This window comes from Hevea brasiliensis, chromosome 16 (assembly GCF_030052815.1).
Source record: "Hevea brasiliensis isolate MT/VB/25A 57/8 chromosome 16, ASM3005281v1, whole genome shotgun sequence".
Taxonomy (NCBI): domain Eukaryota; kingdom Viridiplantae; phylum Streptophyta; class Magnoliopsida; order Malpighiales; family Euphorbiaceae; genus Hevea; species Hevea brasiliensis.
Window position 1 is genome coordinate 9,079,867 of NC_079508.1, and position 19,301 is coordinate 9,099,167.

The following is a 19,301-nucleotide window of genomic DNA, read 5'->3' on the forward strand; positions in this document are numbered from 1 at the left end:
GCAATCCCTTGAAATCAAATAAAATTGGACTCACACTTCTCATCCAATCTACCCCCAATATAACATCAAATCCACCCAACTCCAAAAGTCTCATAGGAAAAGAGAAACATTGGTTCTGAGTGTGCCATTGAAATGAAGGACACATTGTAGAACTTAGTAATTTCCTTCCATCAGCTACAATAACCATTGACACAGGTGCTTGCACCATTGGAAGTTTTAAATCTTTGGCCACTTTTGCATCCAAGAAACTGTTAGTGCTCCCACTATCCACCAATATAACTAATTGTCTATCCTTATGTCTCCCCACCACCTTAATTGTGTCTACACCTTGACTACCTTCCATAGCATGAACTGATAGAGTCATTTCTGATTGTCCTTCCCCAATTTCCTCACCTTCTACCATTTCTTGATACTCTTCCTCCAATTTTTCCACTCCTTGTTCCTCCAACTAAATGGCCATAGCAGTCTTAGATTTACACTGGTGACCAGGGAAGAACTTTTCCCCACATCTGTAACAGGGTTTGGACTGTCTACTTGCTGCTGGAGTTGGAAGCAAACCTGGTTTAAACAAGGGTTGAGGTAGTGAATTACTACTGGTAGCAAAAGAGGACTTAGCAATGGTTGTAGAAGGTTTTTGGCTGTGGTTGTTATCATTTGGAGGTTTTGGTGGATAAGAAAGTGGTTGAGAAATTTTATAGGATTGGTTTGAAGAAGAAAATGCAAAATTAGGCCTATAAGCACTATTATACCCAGATCTTGGTAGAGAAAAGGCTTTACTATTACATAGCATCCACTGCTCTTGTAGTCTAGCTGCTTCAAAAGCATGAGCTAGGGTTGTAGGCCTAACCATTCTCACCATTGGCCTAATTTCATCCCTCAATCCTCCAATGAATCCAGACAAAAAATAAGCTTCCCCTAAATCAGGCATAAACCTCTCCATTCTTACCCTAAGATCCTCAAACCTATCTTGATATTCCCCAACACTACCCTCTTGCCTTAGTCTCATAAACTCCTCAACTACATCCTCAAAACCTTGTTCTCCAAATCTATTGCATACTGCTATCTCAAATTCTTCCCAAGATCCACTAATTTTAGACTTATTCCAATTTTGAAACCAAGAGTCAGCTCTTCCTACCATATACAAGCTTGCTATTCCCACCATCTTATCTTTAGGAACCCTAAAAACTTCAAAGTACTTGAAACACTTCCTAACCCAAGCCCTTGGCTCACTCCCATCAAAAGTTACTAATTCAATCTTAGGCAAAATCTTTTCTGACCCCACTGATTCACTAAAAAAATCAGAACTACCCTGATCTCTAGAATGAAGATTTAGAGTTTCCTTTGGAGTTGTTAAAGAATTCTTACCTATCACTCCATTAGAATTCCTTTCATCAGAGTTGATGATTTCCTTCCCTTTTTCCCCAAAAAACCCTAGCATTAGGGTTTCCAATCTTCCCACAGCAGTCTCAATTGCAATTTTATTCTCTGTAGCATCTTTCTTGATTCCTTCTTGTAACTTCTTGAAGTTTTGCTTCAGAATTTCCATTTCCTTCCTGGTCTCCCGAGATTCCCCTTGCAACAGATCCAACCTTTCTTCCATTTGTGCCATCTTAACAGCATCTTGACCCACCACTGCTGATTTAGTCATGATTTGCGACACCAAGGAACCAGATTGCAGATGAATCTACCCAGTTTTCAGGCTCTGATACCAAATGTTAGGTAGAAACCCTAACAACAGTTATTTCAGAGTTGAAATTAAAAGAACAGAAAATCAAAAGATAGAGAGAGAGAGAGAGAGAGAGAGAGAGAGAGAGAGAAGAGAATTGTAAGGAAGAAGATAATATTTCATTGAGAGTTTGAATGAATCTTTACAATATCTCACAGCCCTATTTATTGCCACTTTCCCTCCAAAAACAACTGCCTAACTTTTGCTACAATTTCTCCAACAACCTCTAACAGAAAGCTAAAACAGTTTCAACTACCATCACAACTAATTAATCATTTCACTTATTCTTATACTTCCTTCTTCTGTACGTGACAGGGGCCTAGGTGCAAGGTGCAGGCATGCAACTGAATGACTTGAACAAAAAAAAAGTAAAAAAAATAAAATAATATAACATATAAGACAATTGTTTATATCAATACTGTGTAATATTAACAATCAAATAAACAACTAACAATATTTTTGCAATCCAAATAAAATAAAACTAGACTATTTTATATATTAATGTCTTAAAAGCCATACTATATTTCAAATTCTGACTAGGAAATAAATGGGAATAATCCATCAAAAGTCAAATAAAATAAAACTAAAGATAATAATAAGCATTCAAGTAGCAGTGTTAATGGCTTGGACTTATGACGGTAATTGCCGCTTCCTTAATTTCTGCCTTTCATTCCCTTAATCTATACACTTGTACACATAATACATGTCTATGTCACAGTTATGCTTAAACCTGCAACTCAACTTTCCAGAACTTATCAAATAATGTACCACTTCAAGTGGTAATGATGATGCCCTAGTGATGAAGTCCTCATCTACTGTACCTTCTTATTGTTCTGGGGTAACCATCTAGTAAAATGCTAAACTGAGTTCTACTTAATTAATGGTGTCTAGCTGGGGTAACTAGAATGTGGAAATCAACTTACCAAGTTGGTTGCTAAATATTAGCTAGGTATTCAATGGTGATGGCACGTAAATTGTTTTCAGACTCAAAATAATTATCTTGTGAGGAAAAATAGTTATATTCAATATTCAATACCTGTAGCATACTAATATGTGTATAGAGTCAGATGAGATGCAGTGGATCATAAGTTGAAAAAGTTTGGTTTTTAGTTTGAAAGGATGCACTTCTTGATTCTGCTGTTTCCACCTCTTTTCACCTTGGTCATGCCGACTTTTAAATGAATATTCTGTACGTGTGTGGTCGTAGCAAAAAATACATTTGTTTCCTTCTTTTCGCCCCTTTTGGGGGGTGAAAACTGGTTTTGAAATGCTTGGTATTGTGCTTTCAGGCATTGTTTTAGTTGTAAGGTTAATCCTGGTGTTGAAGTTGTTGCTTAGTAAGAGGTATATAGACGATGGATCATTTGGCTAGGATTAGCATCACTCAATATTAATTTGGCTAATAGTAAGTTGGTGACTGGTAGGGAGGTTAAAACAGCAGAAGATCTAGCAAGAATTATTAATTGGTTCAATTTTCATGAGTTATTGGAGTCTGTTGCTGGGCTGCTCTTTAGAATTCTGAGGCTTTGAGGTTTGGAATAGGGGATTAAAAGGATTGAGATAAGAATTCTGAGTTGGAAAAAGAAAAAAAGAGAATTAAGTATTTTTCCAGATGAGGTAGGTCAACTCTTATTATGAGTACACCATCAGCTAGACCACGCTGAGAGCAAATTATCTCAGCAAAATGAGTACTTGTTTTTCAATATGGTCCTCTTGTCTCTGTAGCAAACATGTTGGAGAAAGTACATATGATTAGGTTGATAGGAAAATTTTTTGTTCTGATGACTCTATTGAATTGTATAAGCTATAATTTAGAAACCTGATCTCTTTCTCCATTACATGGTTGAGGGGTAAATTTCATCCGTAATCCTGTAACTTACACTATATTTCAGTTTTGTCCCTCAATTTCAGTTTGTAACTTTAAAGTCACTAACTTTGTTACATGATTAAAATATCAACCCTTTCCCAGAATTTTTGATGCGGCAATAGTGCTTGCCAGGAAATTGATGTATAAATTTAATTCATCAACCATTTTGTAATTCGTCAACCAAGCCAATTATGAATGAAATTGATTCTGTATGCTATTCCCAATTGGTGCATCTAGTTCCAACTTCCCATGTTTATTGATTTCACAACTTGAAGAATAGAAAAGTTTTAAGTTTTCGCAAGGCATTTGGTGGGAAGAAAATCTGATGAAATATATTTTCCTTGTTGGTTTCTCATGGAAAATAAGGATGCAAGTATAGTTGAAATTCAATTGAGCTTTCTTTGTGAGATTTAGCTTCAGGAATGGTGAAGGTAGGTTTAAATCATTCAAATAAGGTATTGTTTTGAATATCTCCATGGGCATCCATGTTGAGCCATTTGAATTCTTTACCAACTTTCTGACTGTTTGGCATTGAGTTTTGAAGACTGAAACTGTATTTTCGAATAAAAGCATAATTTTAGATGCTATTGAAAAAAGCAGTTTGGAAAAAACTGTTTTATCATTTTAGTGTTCTTATGTCTAAAATTGATCAAATTTAATTTTTAATTATTTTTTAATACTCTCTAACTAGTGTATTTAAAAAAATGATTTTCTCAATAACATTTTCAACAGTAACGTCAAACAGACTCTTAATATCCTATTTGGCAAGTGCGGTGGGGCTCCTTTTTATTTTATTTTTTTAAGCTTCTCCTCAACATGGTTGGGGAAATTCTTGTACCATTTGCCAGATCATTGTCCAAATAAGCAGCTTTTTTACATTTAAAAAAATAACAAAAAAAAAAGAAAGAAGAAAAAAGTATTGTTTAGAGTTGGGGAGAAAATGAAATGTAGGCAGGCAAAAAAAAAAAAAAAAAGCTAATTGAGCAAAGAAAAATTCCAATAATTGTAGATTGCGCGAGTGTATTTTCTAAATTCAATTTGCCATTCTTTTTTCAGTTGGTTAATCAGTTGGTTTTGATGTTGTTGGTTCATTGAAACCAATGCCTGGAGAAAAATTATACTGTGAAACATGTGTATGTACATTGGTTATAATAAAACTATTATATGTGCATCGGTTTTGTCAAATAAAAATTCCTATGTAAGTTGTTTCTCTTCAATCTTTCACTGTCCCATTTCTCTTCCTCTCACCCTTTCTTTTCTCTCAATTGGTACTAGATGAATAAAAAAACATTTCACCTGGTATTAGAGATCAAAAGGTAGAGTGACAACAAAAAAAGATCAAAAGGTTGAGCAAGAGTGATAACTAGAGGGAAGATTTAGAGCGATTAATCGATCATGCCACAGTCCAGCAGAGAGAGACCATAGAGCAAACAGATAGAAGGGGAAGGGAGGGTATTGGGAGTGGTTAGTGTTGCGGACTCGTGGGTATGACAGAAATGCAGAAGATGAGAGGATGGACCAGTTGTTGGGAAAGATAAGAGATCGAGAAGCGGCAAGGGCTGGGGGCACGCCATGAAGACATGCTACTAGGTCTCTGGCTCTGGGCCGACACTTTTGCAAAATGGAAGAAGGATGGATCTTAACAGGAGGCAAAAATTATAAACCCTAGTGAAATATAAAACGCAATGCATTACAAAATGCAATGTATTACACAATTTTCTTTTTTTTTTTTTTCAGAAACCAAACCAAATTGAGTAACCCCCAAAGTGTCAAATAAAGCAAGCTAAATTTCTGAACTGAGATGGTTCAATTTAAAATTTCTATTCGAACAGAGTAGCGCTCACTCTAATATTAAGTACTCACCACAATCAATGATTATAAAAAAATAATTGCACATAAATCAATTTTATAGTATAATTTTTCCTTACATAAGAATTTATTTTATTCATTTAGTACCAAATGGAGATGCCATATCAACTTGTTAATTGAGAAACCTTCGATATTAGGTAAAATAATTTTACTGTTAATCAAACCGAAGTTGGGAGAATTGAAATTTAAATTTTAAAATACAAATTAAAGTTTAAGGACAATATTATTACAAATAACAATATTGATGAAATTCACTAATCAATTTGATTAATAGTGAAATTATTCTTAACTAATTCCATTAGAGACTTCAATGAGACGTTAATGTGGCGCTTCCACACTAGATTTTCATTAATTAAAAAATATTCTCTCTCTTCTTTATTGTCACTCTTTTGTTAAATGTCGATAGAGCATTTTGACTAGGGTTAATAAGATGATACTACTATTTTTATATTTAACAGCTAATTCAATAATTATTTTTACAGAATATTTTTGTTTTATATCACTATATAAAAAATTAACTACTAACCGTTAATATTTCACAGCTAACGGCTAGTAAAATAGCTGACAGCTATTAAAATAGCTAATAGCCTTAAAATAGCTAATATTGTCAAACATGGTCTATATGTGCATATGTAGCTCTCTCTCTTCCTCTTCACTTGCTCTTCATCTTCCTCCCACACTCTCTCTCTCTCAAGCCCTCCTGCCTCGTCTCCCTTCACCACTTTCTGTCTTGCTTTTGATCAAACAAAACAAGTCAACAAAACAATTCAATCCAATCAAACCCGATTCCTATAGTTGGAATTTAAAATTTTACAAGAATTTAATTCAATATATTTCTTTTTTGTCAAATCTCATTTTTAGAATGGAAGAATTTATTTTTTTTTTAACTTGAAAAAAAAATTTTAGAGAAATAAAAATCAAGCATGATCATATGCGGATTTCATTAAATTTTTACAAATAATTTATTCTAAATGAAGTCAATAATAAATCCAACAATTTAATTTAATCTAACCCAACGATAATAATAGAATTTGAAAAAATTGAACCAGAATTTTTTTAAAACAAAAATAGGGCTTTTCCTAGAGAGAGAGAGAGAGAGAGAGAGAGAGGGGGGGGGGAGCATACCAAACCACCTAACCTTTCCACATTACCTCTAACCTCATAACCTTTCTTAGCCGTGCGTTTCACCCAGATTTTTGAAGGACTAGCAAATCAAAGTTTTTAAGAACTTGAATTACCTACTTTGATTCTCACAACTATAACGAAATCTTTGTGTGTGATGGCTAGCAAGGAGACTGTCTAGACCTCAGCTGCACCATCACAACTACAATGAATTCATGTCAATTTAATAATCTATATATAATTTTTTGAATTGAAATCTGACAAGAAGGATATTAATGTACTTAAATTGATGTTTGGGTTTGAGATACAAATTAAGAGGAGCGAGCTGCATCGTTATAATTCATAAGAAATAGTTAATAAAATTATCATATATTTAGACAAATTATAAAATGCACTCGAATTGCACTAAAAATTAGTATACTAAAAATTTATAAACGACCATTGTGTTGTAAAGGTTTTTGTGGTCGCCAAATAACAATTTGCCACTCTAATTTTGAGGAAAATCATATAAAACTATTTATTTTGAAAATTTTAGAAAAAAAATTGTTTACCAATTCTGATTCAGATATCTAAAGTTTGGGCTCCTTATATATATTAGACACATCACAATCGTCCCTAAATAGGGTATGTAGATTTAAAAATAGGCTTATTGACTAAATAAATCTAAACCTTTGCATTTGTTATTGATTATATCTAAATCTTTTAATTTTAGACAATTTAATCATAATTTTTAAACTTAAAAAATTTTTATCCAAAATTCAAAATCCAATTTGGGGATTTTGACTTTTTACACCTGAATTATCATTTAGAATGCAATGTAAGGTATTCTAATTATTTTAATCCACATCATTACTTAACCTAACAATACTTAATAAATCTAACCCGCTAAATTTACTTAATACCAAAACTAATCCTATTAACTTACAATTACTGTCGCTAACAACTGAATCAAACTAATTTCTCTTTTACTATCCTCATGCCTTCTGCCTTTACACCCTTTTTGGATATGAGGAAAAGGGAGAGGAAAGAAAATAAACAAGGGAAAATAAATTGAGATTGATACTTTCCCTTGTTTGGAAATGAAGGGAAAATAAGGGGAGGAGGGAAAATAACGCTTATTTTCCCCTTGTTATTTTCTCTTCAATTTAGAAAGAAAATAACAAAAGTGTGGAATTATAAATTAAAATTACAAAATTACCCTTTTCTAAAGTTTTTTTTTTTAAATACATTGGATAAAATTATAAATTTATTATACTTTTCTTTCCTCTCTTTATTTTCCTCTCTTTCTATCCAAACAAGAAGAAAGAAAATAACAAAAGAAAAATATTCTTTATTTTTCACTCTTTATTTTCCTTCCCCCCTAAAAGATTTCCCAAACAGAGTGTTATTCTCCATAGAAAGAAAAAGAGAAAATAAGATTCATATCGATCTCTCGTCTCTGTGTTAAAATTACATGAATCCTTTTCATTCTTTTTCATTCTTTAGTGCCTCCTTAGCCCTCAATGCCTCCTTGTCCTCACTTTTCCATTCATCATTTTCATTCTTTAGTGCCTCCACCTAACCTGGTGGCTTGAAGACGAGGATGCACATGCACAGCCCTCCTGCTTATGCTAAAGTCGATGTGAAGATGAAGGCCAGATCCACAAAGAACCAAATACGGGCAGCGAGGAGCCAAGGAGTCCTGTCGCTGTCTTGTGATCCTCTCAATCTTCACCATCCATTCCCTTTCTCTCAATCCTCAAGCACAACCATCTATGTAGTTCCTTTCAATCCTTACGATCGACAACCTTCACATATTAGGACTTGGGTTTATGTGATTGTTTGTTGTTTACTTGAAAAATTTGTATTTTGTTGAGATTTCTTGTTTATTTCTCTAAGATTTGTGCTGGGATTTGATTTGATGAGATTTTTTGTTTGCTTCTCTAAGATTTTATGTCGTTGATTTGAGATTGAGATGGTAGAAAATATGTTTGATTTTGTTGAGCATTGATATGTTCTACTGTAATTATAAGTTAATAGGGTTAGGTTTGGTATTAAATAAATTTAGTAGGTTAGGATTATTAAGCATGGTTAGGTTGTTAAGTGATAATGTGGGTTAAAATAATTAGAAAAACTTACATGGCATTCCACTGGCAATCCATGTATAGAAAAAGCTAAAATTCTCAAATTGGATTTTGAATTTTGGATAAAAATTCTTCAATTTTAAAAGTTATGATTAAATTGTCCGGGATTAAAAGGTTTGGATATAATTAGTAACAAACGTAAATATTTGAATTTATTTAGCTAATAGGCCATAAAAATATGCTCATAATTAATTAATGTAAATAATTTTAAAATAGAGTTTAAATTATGATATTGGTTCCTCATGTTTATTTAGAAAATAAATAAAATGCATCAATTTAGAAATACATAAATATCTTACTATTAGGGTAAGTCAAATATAAAAATAAATGAAGCGACCCTAAAAGTGAATTTGACTCCATTTTTATTTTTATTTTATTTTATTTTTAAAACATTTTTTTAAAATAAATCCTAGTTTATGATTATTAAGAAATGAAATATTAAAACGATAAAGATACGTCTTAAAAAAAAGACTTTTAAATTTGAAATAGGCAAGTTTCAATGAAATATAATTGCAATTTAAAAATTTAAAGGTAGAAGCTAAAAGATGATTTTTGCCAGCAAAAAATTAAAAATGTAAACCTAGACTTCTTTGCTGAAAATGAAATTAAAAGTATGTGAGCAGAAAATAAAATGTAAGCCTCGAGGTCTTTATTAAGTAAAAGATAAATTTGTTTGAAATTAAATTTACTTGTAATAAATTCACACATCTTCTTCTCGACATGAATAAATAAATAAATGAAATGAAATGAAATGAGATGAGGTTCAGCTAGAGGTTGTCCTAGGTTTCAAGAAAGGACTTTAAAATGCGCCTAGTTGCAAATTATTTTTATCTATTTTACCTTTCCAAAATTAAATCTTAAAAGGAAAAGGGGTAGAAGAACCTTACAAGATTATTTATTATTTTTTTATATAAGAATTATTTTGTTAGATTACTTAAGAACAAAACCCTAAAACTCCCAAGGAAAAAAAAAGTTTTTCTTTAGAATTATTTTAGTGATTTTTTTTTTAATTTTAATATTAGGTAGTTCAAGGAGTACCCCTATTTAAATAGTTTAAGGGTACCCTTTAACCACTAAAAAATTGATACTTGTTTTTTATATAAATTTTTTTAATTAAATTTTATTAAATTAGATAATCAAAGGTGTATCCTTAGTTAAGTAGTTTAAGGTACACCTTAATCACTAAAAATTGATATTTGTTTTGGAAAAAATGATTTTTATTAATTAATTAATTTTTACCAATTTAGATAATTCAAAGGGTACCCCTAGAATTATTATAGTAAAGAAGAAATTTTTATAAAAACAATTTGATTTAAGCAGCTTAAAAGGGACCCTTTTAAAATTGAACTCATAACCCACATATTTTGTCATACCTTATGATATGGATTCAAATGATATAAACGTTGGGACGTCCTCTACTTACGACGCATTACATCAGAGCCCGGGTGTAGTGAGAAATATGCAAGTGTGTAGGGCGTTCATCGAAAGTGACGTGCCATGCCTGTGCCTGGGTGTGGTGTTAAATGAGCAAGGGTTCCCATATCATGGATAGGTGTGGGTAAAGAAGTTAGTCCATAGGACAGATAGTATAACAGATAATGGAACAGAACACAAGATAGACATAGAAAACAATAGAATATATCATAGAAGGAGACCAATTAGGAAGGAACAGGATAGGAGGAGGATCAGGGTTGGTACTTAGAATGTTGGATCACTTACAGGAAAATTAATGGAGCTTGTGGATACCTTGGAAAGGAGAAGGGTGAATATTACTTACATTCAGGAGACTAAATGGGTAGGAGAGAAAAGCAAGAAAGTGGGTAATTCAGGATACAAACTATGGTTTACCGAAAAGGAGAGAAACAAGAACGGAGTGGGCATAATCATAGACTGAATATTGAAAGACGCTGTAATAGCTGTGAAAAGAGTACGAGATAGAATTATACTAGTAAAGCTAGTACTAGAAGGAGAAACAATAAATATAGTTAGTGCTTATGCCCCACAAATAGGACTAGATAGTGAGAGTAAACAAAGGTTTTAGGAAGATATAGACGATTTAATACAAAGATACCAAATGAAGAGAATGTTTTCATTGGTGGAGATTTGAACGGACATATAGGAAGTGATAGGCAAGGTTATGAGAATATTCATTGAGATTTTGGTTTTGGCAGTCAAAATGAGGAGGGAAAAAGCATCCTGGATTTTGCAATGGCATACGACCTAATACTAGCAAATCCCTACTTTATAAAAAAAGAGTCACATTTAGTGACTTTCAAAAGTGGGCAACATAGAAGTCAAATTGACTTCCTCTTAATCTGAAAGACAAATAGAGCTCTATGCAAGGATTGCAAGGTCATTCCAGGAGAGGCTTTAACAAGTCAACATCGGTTAGTGGTCTTGGATGTTAACTTTAGGAATAATTCAAGTAAGGTCGGAAGAAATAGTGTAGCTCGAACAAAGTGGTGGGAGTTCAAAGTAGTAAAGCAAGTGAAGTTCAAAAATGAGCTTCTTGAGTCCGAAGCATGGAAGCTGGATATGGAGGCCAATGATATGTGGATACAGATGGCATCAAAGATTAGAGAAGTAGCTAGAAAAGTACTTGGAGAGTCTAAAGGACATGGATCGCCCTCAAAAGAGATGGTGGTGGGATGAGGAAGTACAAAAGGCAATGAAGAGAAAAAGGGAATGGTATAAGAAATTACCTAAATGTGATAATAATGAGACATATGAACAGTACAAGATAGCAAAGAAAAAGGCAAAAAAGGCAGTTAGTCAAGCAAAAGCAGAGGCCTTTGAAAAGTTATATGAGAAACTTGAAACTAAAGAATGGGAGAAAGATATTTATAGATTAGCAAGGAGGAGAGAAAGGAAATTTCAATATCTCAATCAAGTTAGGTGCATTAAGGATAAAGAAGGAAAAGTGTTGGTGAAAGATGAGGACATTAAAGAAAGACGGAGAAATTATTTTAATGATCTCTTTAATAATAGTCAAAATGATAATAGCGTGAATATAGACTATAGAGTAATAGAAAAGAATGTGAATTATACTAGAAGGATTAGATCTTTAGAAGTAAAAGGAAGCACTTAAGAGAATGAAAGTAGGTAAAGCCTGTGGACTCGATGAAATACCAATTGAAGTATGAAAGTATTTGGGAGATATGGGAGTGGCATGGTTAACTAAATTATTTAATAAGATTCTAAACTCAAAGAAAATGCCTGATGAATAGAGGAGGAGTACTTTAGTACCTATTTTTAAAAATAAGGAAGACATAAAGAGTTGCTCAAACTATAGGGGAATTAAACTCATGAGCCATACTATAAAGTTGTGGGAGAGAGTTGTGTAGCATCAACTACGTCATGATACTTCTATCTCTCTCAATCAATTTGGCTTCATGCCTGGTCGTTCAACTATGGAAGCGATCTTTCTCATTAAAAGTTTAATGGAGAAATATAGAGATGTGAATAAGGATCTACACATGGTTTTTATTGATTTGGAGAAGGCTTATGATAGTGTTCTAAGAGATATCTTATGGAATGTGTTAGAACAAAAGAGGATATCTATTAGGTACATATGAGTGTTGAAAGATATATATGAAGGAGCAACTACTATTATGCGCACAGTGAGAAGGGATACAAGAGATTTTCTAATCTCAATTGGATTACACCAAGGATCAGCTATAAGCCGTTACCTTTTTACATTAGTTTTAGATGAATTGAAGAAACTTATACAAGAGAGTATTCCTTGGTGCATGATATTTGCGGATGATATTGTTCTGATAGATGAGACACGAGAAGGAGTAAATAGAAAGCTAAAGCTTTGAAGAAGTACTCTAGAGTCAAAGGGCTTTAAGTTAAGTAGAATGAAGACATAATACATGCATTGCAAGTTCAGTGAAGGCCAAACTAGTGATAAGGAAGGAGTTAGTTTGGATGGAGTGGTACTGTCCCAAAGTAATCACTTTAAATATCTTGGCTCAGTCATTCAAGTAGATGGAGGATGTGAGGAGGATATTAGTCATAGAATTAAAGCCGGATAGTTGAAGTGGAGACGTGCCACGGGAGTTTTATGTGATCGTAAAATTCCCAATAAGTTGAAAGGAAAATTTTACCGTACAGTCATATGACCAGCTATGTTATATGGTAGTGAGTGTTGGGCACTGAATGAATCATATGAGTCTAAGATAAGAGTTACAGAGATGAGAATGTTAAGGTGGATGAGTGGTCATACTAGACTAGATAAAGTCCATAACAAGAGTATTCGAGAAAAGGTAGGTGTGGTGCCAATTAAGGATAAGTTGAGAGAAGGGAGATTAAGGTGGTTTGGTCATGTGAAGCGTAGACATACGGAGGTTCCAGTTAGACAAGTAGAGCACATTAGGTTAGAGGATAGAAAGAAAAAAAGGGATAGACATAAATTAACTTGGAGGAGAGTAGTACAATATGACCTAGAAGCATTACACATTTCTGATGATTTAATTCAAAATTGTTTAGAGTGGAGAAAGCGAATCCATATAGCCGACCTCAAATTTTTGGGATAAAGGCTTAGTTAAATTGAGTTGAGTTGTAATTAAAACAAACAATGCTAACAGTGAAATGTAACAATGCTAGCAATGAAATGTGACTAAGTGCTGGCACTTATAGAAGCCTCACTCATGTATAATCTTAAGGACATTAATCTTTAAGGGTACACCTTAACCACTAAAAATTGATATTTGTTTTGGAAATAATGATTTTTATTAATTAATTAAAATTTACCAATTTAGATAATTCAAAGGGTACTATAATAATAAAAACAATTTGATTTAAGCAGCTTAAAAGGGACCCTTTTAAAATTGAACTCGCAACCCACATCTTCAATTTTGGCATTTTAATTAAAATAAACAATGCTAGCAGTGAAATGTGACTAAGTGCTGGCACTTATTGAAGCCTCACTCATATATAATCTTAAGGACATTAATCTAAGACGTAAAGATAAAAATGTAAAATCTGTTTGACACTATTGATATTCTATCGCAAGCATTGGATATTGCATTAAGCACCAAAGGACTCTTACTTATTAGTATACACAGTATGAGACATCACATTGCTAATAACTCAATGTCATTCTTAATTTGGATGCTTAGAACCGAAAGAAATTTCTTATGTTTTAAGCCACATAACGATCACATAGTAAATAAGACATTCTGATGATTAACAGGACTCAATCACACATCAACCACAACACTGATTTTAGTAGAAAAAAAGAAAGACACTATCAAGTGGTAACCTTGACATTAATTTTTCTAAAAAATGAATAGAACATCACCACAAAACAATAACAGCACTAATTTTCAATAACAAGCAGATCATGATCTTTGATACTGATTTGCAAATAACAAGAAGAACACAATGCAACTCATCAAACAGATTTCAAAAATCCTAAAATAGAACCTAGAAAATATAATCACTTTGGACATTTTGACCCAATAACTATTAGACAAGAATTTTTAAGGTGAATAACCATGTGTGGCGAGTAGTGTTTTTGGAATTTTGAAGATGTTAACAACACCCGCTTAGACAATACTTCGATAAAACTCATCAAAATGATATTTTTGAAACAATGAATCCCTTACCAAAAAAAAAAAAGCTTAAGATACAAGATAGAGAGTAAGATTGCACCTATGCCCCAAAACAGGTGATTTAAAGAGAAAGTAGGGTGATGAAGTGGGACTGGAACCTCTGATGTGAAAACAAAGTTGTAGAAAGGAGGCCACACTTCGAAGGTCTAGAGTTAAGTTGAATTTTTTTGTGTCCTTTGGAAGTCAATGGTAGAGAACGACTGGGACCCACGTCATTACAGATGCTAGACTAGAATCGTGGCGTGGGTACCTAAAATTCTTAAGGTGGCAAAATGGAACTTGAATTGAAGTAATGTTATAGTATATAATTTGGTCAAAACTTGATGGAGGCTTTGATGTTGCTTTGTTTGTAGGTGAGGAAATCATTTCTTGAAGTGTCATGGATCAGTGGAAATGGAGTTGAAGCTATGCAGTAGTGAAGTGCTGGAGTCTATAGTGAAATGAGGAGGCAAAATGAACCTGAAATGGGTCTGAAGTGGGTTTATGTGAGCAATGCGGGTGAGAAAGTAAATGTTTGTGGTGAAGAGCAAGAGAAGCTAAGTGATTTGTGAGCTGTGATATTAGCAACATGTTGTGTGGGTTAAAATGGAGGAGATAAAGTTGATTCTATTCAGGTGGAGCTAAGTATAGGGGTCTGTGAGGTCACAGAGTGGTCTCGTTACGTGAGATGGAGTTTGAGAGAAGCTAAGTCCTTTTGGAGAACAGAAATTGCATAGGTAAGGGTTGTTTGAGTGAGGAGATTTATTAAAATTATATGGGCTACTGGTGATTTTTTAATAAAAAATGGCCCTCCACTACAAGAAATTAAAAAAATAGCTACTAATATTACCGACAAAAATAATTTATAGGTAAATACCGACTATTCACTGACTAAAAAAAGGTTAAATCAAATTACCAATTACAAATTATTTATCCCGACTATTTACCAACTATATTTTACTGACTAAAATATTTAGTCGCTAATTATGACGCGCAAAGTATAGCTACTAATGTCAGTACTTTACCGACCAAATTTTAGTCAGTACATTATTGGGAAGAAAATAAATATTATATAATTATTTTTTAGCGACTATAAAATATTTAGTCTATAATATGGAAAAATTTAGTTGGTAATTTACCAACCACTTAGCGTTTAGTTGGCATTTTTACAATATAAATACTACTTTACTGACTATTTATACGCATAATAGGTGATTTACTGACTATAAAAGTTGTAGTAGGTAATGTTAAAAAAAAAATTAAGTTTTAGTAAAAATAAATATAAATAAAACAAGTATTCTCGATTATTTCTATGCTTAGTAGATAATTTACCGACTAATCCCAGGTTAGTAGGTAAATTGACAAAGAACTTTGTATTTTAATAAACATAAAAATAATTTCAAGAAAAGTTTTAGCAACTATTTTTTTTATTAGTAGCTATTTTACCCACTAAATAGTTTTAGTAGGTAAGATATGGAAGAATTAAGTATTTTAGCAAAAAAAAATATAAATTGATTAAAATAATTAGCTACTATATAGAATTAGTAGCTATTGTAATAAATATTATTATATTTTAGCAAAAGAAAATATAAATTGATCAAAATAAGTAGTTACTATTGCAAGGTCCAGTTGGTAATTTACTAACTAAAATGTGTTGGTAACTATTTTAATAAATATTATTATATTTTAGCAAAAGAAAATATAAATTGATCAAAATAAGTACCTACAATGGTGGGTCATAGTAGGTGATTTACCTACTAAAATAAAGTTAGTAGCTATTTTAATAAATATTATTATATTTTAGCATAAGAAAATAAAAATTGATCAAAATAATTTGCTTCTATTTTTGTTGTAGTAGGTAATTTTCTGACTAAAAGAAATTTAATAGCTAGTTTAAGAAATATTGTATTTTAGTTTAAGGTAAATTTTAAAATTTTAAGTTTAAAAAAATATAAAAAAATAGAGATCTAAATTCCTTATTCATAATGTGCATAAATTTTTTTTTTGTAAATTACTTTAATATTTTTAAAATATAAAACTTTTTATTTATTTATATTTTAAATTAAATCAATTCCACCTAACTTTTAATTATAATTAAATATAATCGGAGAAGTTCAACTTCAAACAGTAAAATAATTAAATGTAATTATAATTATATTTAAAGTTAAATAAAATTAATTAAGAAATAAAAACCAAAATTGGATAAAAAAAAACTTGAAGGAAATTGCCTCCTCCTGATTTGAATTCAAAATAATTAGGTCCAAAGAGAAAATGAAATATACAAATAAAGAAAGAAAGAAAGAGATCAAAACCGTTGCCATGTGCTTGTAGAGCCTACAGACAAGCACACATCAACGTGCCCTTGCCCGCTCCTATCTCAGAATCCCATCTATTCTCTTCTCTCTCCGCCTCCTCCCCATCCCATCTCTCAATCCACCCGACAAGATGACTGAGAAATCCATGGATTTGCCATAGGAATGCTAGGAATTAGTTTTCACTTCCCTTGACCACCATCGTCACTTTGAATCCCTCTCATTAGTCTCCACTTTGTTCCTCTCTATCACCGATCAGCTCCGCTGTACCCTAACAATCTCTTCCCAGGTTGTTCCTTTGCTTCCCCGTTTTCTCGAAAGATTCCCAAATCTGAAAGCAATCGAAATTCGAGAATTCGAGGGTGACCTTAATTCCCTTCTCTATCTAATCTCTAAATCTAGGTTGGACCTCAAAACCCTTGGTTTCTCAAACCAAAGTCACTTTCCCTTAGTTGGTTCGAGGGAATTGGGTTGAGAATGAGGAATCTGAGGAAATTGAATTGCTCAAAGCTAGGTCATTTTAAAGATAGTGATCTATTTGTAATTGGAACTTGTTTTCCATTGCTTGAAGATCTTGATATTAGTTTTCCCCAGTATAATTCTCGTTTTAATCCTAATGGGTCTTTGGATTTGCAATCTTTCTCCGGGGTTGTAACGGATGAAGGGATTGTTGATTTGGCATTGAAGCTCAATAAGCTATGAAAGATCGACTTTTCTGGTAACCATTTCATTATTGATAAATCCCTTCACGCACTATCATTGAATTGTGTGTTATTATCAGAAGTTGTGGTTCGTGACTATGATTTTATCACCCAGAATGGTATTAGTTTGGTTATGTGCAATAGTAACATCATTTTTTTCTCTTCTATTATTTCATATTTCAATATACTTTAATCATTAAAAATATATATTCTTTTTTTTTTCTAGAAAAAATATTTTTGGATTCTTCTAATGAAGCAGTGATAAAGGATGCATGGAGATTAAGGGCAGCTGAACGCTACAAGGACATGATGATAAATTTGAAAAATTCTAGGAAAAAGCCCTCATATATTTCTGAAGAAATTTGGGAAAATTTTGAGCAGTATTGGAATGACCCTAAGGTCATTCGGTGGTCAGAACTATATTCTAGAAATCACCGCGGTGCTGTAAATGTTTCTGGACCATCTACTCATACAGGCAGATCCATAAAATATATTGAATGGTCAGATAAATTGGTAATTTTCATAGAAACAGATCACAAGTTCATTATTATATCACAATTTAAACTTAGTTGAAAAAATATATATATACACACACACACACATTAATTATGAGGACAAGGCATCTATGATTGTTGATAGAAATATGATGAAATTGTGATGAAAAATTTTGTGGATTGTTGTGTGATTGAATTATAAGATTTTTGTTGATTTTTGACAAGGTAAGATGTCAAAATATAGGAGAAACTCTGTCTATTTTTATTTTAATTTCATAATAATTACTGTGTGATTGAATTGTGAGAATTTTATTAATTTATGACAAGGTAAAATGTCAAAATATAGGGAAAATTCTGTCCGTTTATTTTAATTTCATAAAAAATTTTAATAATTTATTATATATTTACATACAATAATAGTTTATGAAAACTATTTATCTTTTGTTTTGGGAAAATAATTGGGTTGAAAGCCACCTCCGACTGAGTTGTTTGTCTACACTCACACCCGAAAGCATGATAAGGAGACTTTTGTGGACCAAAAATCTAAGGAGATACATGTACAGTATACTTTTATTTATTTCCCCCTAATTATTTTTTTATTGTACTATATGATGAATGAATTATAATTGGTTTTATTTTTTTTTATTACACAGGATGCTATAGTAGCTAGGAGGGAGGAGCTAACACAAATCACACCCAACAACATCAATTAGAACCCACTTTACTTGAATGTTGTCGAAGGCGGCGAGAAGAGACGAAAAGTGTATGGTCTTAGATCTGAATCATCTACCTTTTACCCTTTAATTGGAGCATCTTCGAGTCGGGCGTTTACATTAAGCTCTAGTCCAAATGCTGCCTTATAACAACGAATAAAAGAGTTGGAGAAACAGCTTGAGAATGAGAGGCAAGCTATGATAGATCGTATTGATCAATTGAAATTGCAAATGGAGTTGCAAATGGAGACAAATATGGAACGTATGAGAAGCTCTATGATGGAGGAGGTGATGAGACTAGTCTGAGGTCTACCAACACCTCCATCTCCATAAAATTGTGGGTTTTAAATTTTATATTTGACTTATTGGATTTTAGTATGTTTTATTTACAGATATGGATTTTATATTTAATTTGATACATTTAGTAATTATTTTTATTATTGAATATTATTATTATTATTATTATTATTATTATTTTTTTTTTATTATTAACTTTCAAATTAATCATAAAAAATTTTAAAAAAATTATAAAAAATAATAGGTAATTAATATGCATAAAAATGATGTATAAAATTTAGCTATTGTCCCTTTTATAGGTAAATAAATTTTAAATAATTAAAAATATTATCGAGTAAATTTAAGTTAGCAAATAGTAGGTAATTTCCATTCTTTACCGACTAAATTTTGCATAGTATCGACTATATAATTTATAGGTAAAAGCCAACTCATATTTACCTATTACCGACTATAATCTTAGTAAGTAATTACCGACTAACT

The 19,301-nt window shown here is 32.1% G+C and overlaps 1 long non-coding RNA gene across 1 annotated transcript; it reads left to right on the forward strand.

Annotated features, from left to right (window-relative positions):
• Positions 1-16,628: 16,628 nt before the first annotated feature.
• On the forward strand, positions 16,629-18,961 carry LOC131174464 (uncharacterized). Its single transcript, XR_009144778.1, has 2 exons — positions 16,629-17,334; positions 18,465-18,961. It is a non-coding gene; the product is annotated as an uncharacterized LOC131174464 (long non-coding RNA).
• The last annotated feature ends 340 nt before the right edge of the window (positions 18,962-19,301 follow it).